This window comes from Nicotiana tabacum, chromosome 3, assembly GCF_000715075.1.
Source record: "Nicotiana tabacum cultivar K326 chromosome 3, ASM71507v2, whole genome shotgun sequence".
In the NCBI taxonomy this organism is placed as follows: domain Eukaryota; kingdom Viridiplantae; phylum Streptophyta; class Magnoliopsida; order Solanales; family Solanaceae; genus Nicotiana; species Nicotiana tabacum.
Window position 1 is genome coordinate 36,490,819 of NC_134082.1, and position 6,832 is coordinate 36,497,650.

Below are 6,832 nucleotides of genomic sequence, written 5' to 3' on the forward strand. Positions count from 1 at the left end.
TACGGGTTATAATATTACCAACTTGCCGACTTTTGACGAAACTTATCTTCTTCGATTTGTTTAGCTTCTAAACCTTCCAACCCTCTTGGTGCTTGTAGTTTATGATCTTAAATATTTGTAACCTCAAATATAGCATGATTAACTTATATTATGTGCTTTCAAAGATGATCTCATTTTCAAGCTTACATCAATTGATTTACGATGTACTCTTACATACAGAAACATGGGGTGTAACAGTTAATGTGCGGCACTTGCAGTTCCATTGAACCACAAGCCAGTCTATAGTTAATATGATCATATGCACAAGATCATATGTTTGAACGAAACAAAAAAGTTTAATGTAAAATTTTCACTAGTCAAGGAGATTTAATAAGGGTGTACATTTGGCCAGTTCCCTCAATTTTAAATTAATTGGGTTCGATTCGATCCATTTTTCAATTAATTGGTTCACTTTACAAAGTCTTTTGGTGCATAAATACGCACGTGATAACCAAATTAAAAATGTTTGGCCCTTTCCAGGACAAAATAACATTAAAGATGGTTGACTGAGGTGAAAATAGACAAGTTTTGATGTCATTCAACATGGAATTGGTTGAAACAAAGGAAAAGAAAAATTATTAAAAGCATATTGAAATTTCAAAATTCAAGATGTTAGAAAAGGAAAACAGAAACAAATCTACTTTTATAATTTATATAACTAATAAATGGAACTGTATATAGAGAGAAAATACAAAGATGAAAATGAGAAATTTAGAAAAATAGAAGAAACTAAAAATTTGGAAAGAGGGATCAAGGAAAAGTAAGATTGGCCTTGCTAAAAATTGCGTCAAGTGAGGGTCGATCTTGTGACTTAGGCCTGACAGTTGGCACCTTTACCATGGCACCCAGTATAATTTTGTAGCTGAGCTTCAACCTTGACTAGATTAGCGTAGTCTTTAGGTATGTCTGGTATGAAGGAAAACCAAACTTGGGGTATTCACTCTTGCACGTATTAGTATAACAACCTTCATGCGAGATGCGACCCTTAATTAATCCTTGACTTGAACATAATGCTCACCCTAAGTATGACTTCATTGACACTCTTAGGACAAACAAAGTAACATATTTGGGTGGTTGTAGTCTTGTAAGTTTTCTGATTCTCCTCTTGAGCCCAATACCCCGCAGGTTGCCTATGCAACTGAACGCCAAAATTAAGCATTCAGCTTCAAAGGTGCCAAAGTGCCGAAGGAAGATGTTGCATAAAAAAGGAGCATATTGAACTTATGCATTCAGAAAACGAGAAAACATTACATGAGAGCATCTAATTGTCATCAAAATAATGGGAGTTTTGGAGTACACGATAAGGGGAAATATGTTTATTGCTCCTGATATAGGTACCAACATTATAATTAAGTGCATGCCATATGTGTATTTAATCTTGTACATGATTTATCACTTAACTATGGTTAATTCATATGTGTTCTTGTCTCAATTTGTCATTTAATCTTGGTTGATTAACATGATATGTATCATGCATTTGGCGTGCAATACATCTTTTTCTTTGTTAAGATCATTGCAAGTGTTAGATGAGATCGACATGAAAGGGGAAGTATTATCGGAGCTGATTTATATATTTTTTTAAGTAAAACTAATGTATTAACCATTAAAATAATTGATGCCTTTTCTGTAACGATCCGACCAATCGTTTTGTATATATGAGTCTCGATTCCCCTTTTTGATGCTTCACACATATGTATGTTGGATTTTATGACTTGTGGAGTTTGTTAGTTTCGTTCCGAAAAGGTTTTGGATTGATTTGGACCATTTGGTTCTTGGTTTAGAACCCTAAGTTAGAAAAATTGACCAAAGTTTGGCTTTTGTAAAAACGACCTCAGAACAGTCTTTTGATGGCTCTGATAGGTTCGTATCGTGATTTTAGACTTGGGTGTATGCCCGAAATCAAATTCGGAGGTCCCTAGGTTGATTTGACTTATTTTTCTAAAAGTTGGCAATTTGAAGTTTAGAAGATTTTTCAAGTTTGATCGTAGGTTGACTTTTTAGCTATCGGGTTTAGAATTTGGTTTTGGGACTTGGAATATGTCCATTTTGCTATTTGGAACATGTCTTAAAAATTTGGTGTCATTTACAGTTGATTTGATAGGATTCAGATGCTTGGTTGCAATTCTTGAAGTTCTTGTGTTTTCATTTGAAATTTATTTTGATGTCCGATTTGTAGTTCTAGATGTTATTTTTGTATTTTGATCACGCGAGTGCGTTCATATGATGTTTTTAAACTTGTGTAGGTATTTGGTTTGGAGCCCCAAGCGTTTGGGTTAGTTTTTGACGCATTTCAGAATGGTTGTGAACTGAATTTGTACTGTTGGTGTGCTGATGCCTCAGGAGACGCAATTGCGAACACCAACATCACAATTGCGATCTTAACAGGCGGTATCAGGTGTCACATTTGCGATGCCCGATTCGCAATAGCGAGTAGTACTTGGGCAGGGTAGGATCGCATTTGCGATAATTGTATTGCATTTGCAATGGGGAAAGGCTTCGCAAATGCGAAGCCAATGTTGCATTTGCGATTTCCCACTTAGAATGTCAGTAGCCGCAATTGCGAGACTTTCTTTGCAGTTGCGAACCCAGTGTCACAATTGCGACATCTGCAACTGAGCAAAAGGTTGGAAAGTCGGAATTTCATCTCATTTTCTCTCATTTTAGAATCCTAGACTCGGTAAGAGGTTATCTAAACAGGGGATTTTCATCTACAATCATTGGGTAAGTGATTCTAATTAATTTCAACTATATTTCATGATTATATCTTAGATTTAACATCAAATTTATGAGAATCAAAGAGAAAATTTGGGAATTTCTGTCAATGTTTTAAAAAATAAAAATTTGGGGTTTGAGAGTCGATTTGGACTCGGATTTGAAAATAAAACACATATATAGACTCGTGGGGTTATGGGTAGTCGGAATCTATCCTTGGACTCAGTTTTTGATCGAGCGAGCTCGGGGTTGACTTTTGGAGAATTGTGTAAAGATCATAGCTTTATCTATCGTAATTGGTTTCCCTTTGCATTTTCTAATGAAATTAAGTTATTTTGTGTTAGATTTGAGCCGTGTGGAGACGAATTTTAGGACGAAGGCTATTTTTGAGGGTTGATTTGGCCTAGTTGAGGTAAGTATTTTGTCTAACTTTATGTGGGGGAACTACCCCTTAAGACTTGGATTGATTGTGTTATTTGTATTATGTGAAAGATGTGTACACGAGGTGACGAGTGTGTACACAGGCTATATGTGATATTTTGACCGACTTAGACATTTAGACTTCTTCCATGCATTTAATTGAGTTTGTCATAATATATTATATCTTTCATTGTATAATTTACTCTCACATGCTCTATTTGATGGTGTTAGCAGTTGTTCTATCTTTTATTGTTATGTTGCTCTTACATGCTTTAGGTGACGTTATTACCTCCCTTATTATCTTGTTACCTTTCTTATTGTTGAATTACTCTTACTTGAAGTTTTTATTTCGTGGGATTATCTCGTTGTTGGGTTATTGATGTTGAAGTTGCGAAAGCTATTATCACATTGAGATTGAAGTTGTTGATTGTTGAGTATTTCTCAATTTATTTTATTATTGTTGAGATTCTTTTTCATATTGTGGTTGAGCTTTGGACTATATAATATGATAACATTGGTATTGTTAATTTTATTGTGACGACATATATGCACAAGCGGTGCGAGTTGTTATTGTATTGTGATATTGATGCGCATGCAATAAGGATAGAGGTTGATGTGCATGAGACGACATAATATGAAATTGATATGCGTGTTGCTAGTAAGGGAATTACTTATAGCAACACGGCGATATAAGCGGGCTAAATCACGTGTAGCCATTTTGGGAAAAATATTTCCAAAATATATAAATATAAGACTCACGCGGAGATATAAAAAAAGATTGTGATTGAAATTGTGAAATGTGAAAATGAGGTGTGGTAATTCGGTTATGATTCGTGTTGTAGATTCCATGTTAAAAAGGCTTGTTCATTGAACAATTATTGTTATTTTCTTCATTGTCTTACTTGTATTTATCTGTATTTGATTACTCGTTGTTCTCATCATGTGTTCACTTCTCATTGCCTTTTTTGACTTAAATTATGTTATTAGTCTACATTAATGTATTGTTTTGTTATAATTCATTTCCTCGTTTTCCGGTATTGGTCTATATTATATTCTGTTTAGTTTATCTTGTCCTAGTAGGTGTCCTAACCTGGCCTCTCACTACTCTGCCGGGGTTAGACTTGATACTTACTAGATACTATTGTAGTGTACTCATGCTACGCTTCTGCATATTTTTATGCAGATCCAGGTACTTCAGCTCAGGCTATGCACTAGTGATTTGACCAGATATTCTGGAGTCTTCAAGGTACACCTGCTTGGTGCTCGCAAGCCTCGAAGTCACCTTCTGTCCTTACTTTTATTATTGTTATCCTCTATTCAGACAGTGTTGTATTAAAGATTATTAGTATATTATTGTAGAGCTTATAACTTAGTTCCACCGGTTTTGGAGATTTTGTTACCGATGCCCCGTTTTTGAGTTATTATGAGTTTTATCGATTTATCTTATTATCTTAGCGTGTTATTTTTGTTAAGCTATCAATGAATGCTAGGATTACCTAGTCTTAGAGACTAGGAGCTATAACAATATTCTAAGATGGGAAATTGGGGTCGTGACAAGTTGGTATCAGAGCTTCAGGTTCATAGGTGTTATGAGTCATAAACAAGTTTAGTAGAATCTTGTAGATCGGTACGGATGCGTCTGTACTTATATTTGAGAGGCTATAGAACTGTTAGGAAATTCCACTTCTTTGTCTTTCTATTCTCTCATAGATGGTAAGGAATGTACTGTTGGATCATATGGTTAGACACCCATGCCCTCTACTAGAGCCGCGCGAGGCCAAGGGCCAAGGTAGAGGCCGAGTAGGGGCACGTGCTACAGCCAGAGCACCTACTCGAGCTACTACCGAGGAGCCACCAGTAGATCCAATTAGAGTACAGGCACTCGAGGCGCCTGTTACTGCCGGTGAACTTTAGGAGACCCTAGCACAATTCTTGAGCATGTTCGGCACTCTAGCTCAGGCAAGATTGATTCCCCTTGCACCAGCCACATCTTAGGCTAGGGGAGGAGCTCAGACTCCACCGGCCCTTACTCCAGAGTAGCGGGTCCACATTGATCAAGTCCCAGGTGTCATGCCAGCACAACCCGCCATTCCTGTTCAACCTGAGGTTAGGCCGGAGGCATCTAAGGAGAAGTAGAGAAGACTTGAGAGGTTCAAGAAGTATGATCCTCCTACTTTCAATGGCACATCTACTGAGGATGCATGAGGTTTTCTAGTGAAGTGCCATCGTATTCTTCGTACTATGGATATTTTGGAGGTGAGCGAGGTTGCTTTTTCTGCATTTCAGCTATCGGGAGCAATGTAACGGTGGTGGCAGGCTTACAAGGAGGGTAGGCTGGCAGATGCTGACCCACTCACTTAGGCTCAATTTTCAGAGATGTTCTTGAGAGAGTTTGTTCCCCAAACCCTTCATGATGCATGGTGCACCGAGTTTGAGCTGTTGCACTAGGGGACAATGTCGGTGTCAGAGTATGCTGTCAGATTCAGTGAGTTGTCCTAACATGCACCGACCTTGGTTTCTACAATCCCAGAGCGAGTCCATAAATCATCGAGGGGATTAGTTATGGTCTTAGATTCGACATGGCTCGAGAGTTAGAGACAGATACTCCATTTCAGTAGGTGGTAGAGATGGCGTAGAGGCTGAAAGGTATGCGGGGCCGAAAAATAGAGGACATAGAGTCCAAGAGGCCTCGAGATACTAAAGGATTTAGTAGTGGCCACACTGTAGTTTCAGCCCGACATGGTAAGGGATATGTGAGATGACCAGTTCATTCATCACTTCCAGCTTCTAGGGGTGCTCCGGCTACTCCGAGGTCTCAGGTTACCCATTTTGCTCAGCCACTGTCTAATGCACCTCCTACATAGGGTGCCTTCAGCGGTCAGTCCAGCTAACCAAGCCATAGTTAGTTTCAGAAGCCATACCCACAAATGGCTTGTTTTGAGTGTGGTGATACCAGACATATGGTAAGGTACTGCCCCAAACTCAGGAGGGTGGCACCTCCACAGACTGCACAGGCTCCACGGATTCCAAAGGGTCCACAGGGTTCATAGCCATGGTTACTGCTCCAGTTGCCGCTCCACCTACCCCACTATCTAGGGGTGGAGGTCAGGTGGTAGAGGTCACCCTAGAGAGGGAGGCCATGCTTGTTTCTATGCTTTTCCTAGTAGGACAAAGGCGGTTGCATCGGATGTGGTCATCATTGGTGTGGTTCCGATCTGTCATAGGGATGCATCAGTCTTATTTGATTCGGGATCCACTTATTCCTATGTGTCATCTTACTTTGCTCCGTATTCTGATATATCTCATGATTCTTTAAGTTTTCCTCTCTATGTGTCCACGCCTATGGGAGATTATGTTATTGTGGACCATTTTATCAGTCGTGTTTAGTTCTTATTGGTGGTTTTGAGACCAGAGTTAATATATTCTTAGTCAATATGGTAGACTTTGATGTGATCTTGGGCATGAACTGGTTATCGCACTATCATGCTATTTTGGATTGTCACGCCAAGACTATGACATTGGTTATTCTAGGTTTTCCGTGGTTGGAGTGAAGGGGTAAATTGAATTATATTCCTAGCAGAGTTGTGCCCTTTTTTAAGGCACATCGGATGGTTGAGAAGGAGTGTGAAGCATATCTAGCCTTTATGAGGGATGTCAGTTC

General features: G+C 38.8%; 1 long non-coding RNA gene across 1 annotated transcript; it reads left to right on the plus strand.

Moving 5' to 3' along the window:
- Nucleotides 1-1,155: 1,155 nt before the first annotated feature.
- On the plus strand, nt 1,156-4,574 carry LOC142174752 (uncharacterized). The gene is made up of 3 exons (XR_012703807.1): nt 1,156-1,373; nt 2,283-3,163; nt 4,355-4,574. It is a non-coding gene; the product is annotated as an uncharacterized LOC142174752 (long non-coding RNA).
- Nucleotides 4,575-6,832: the final 2,258 nt, after the last annotated feature.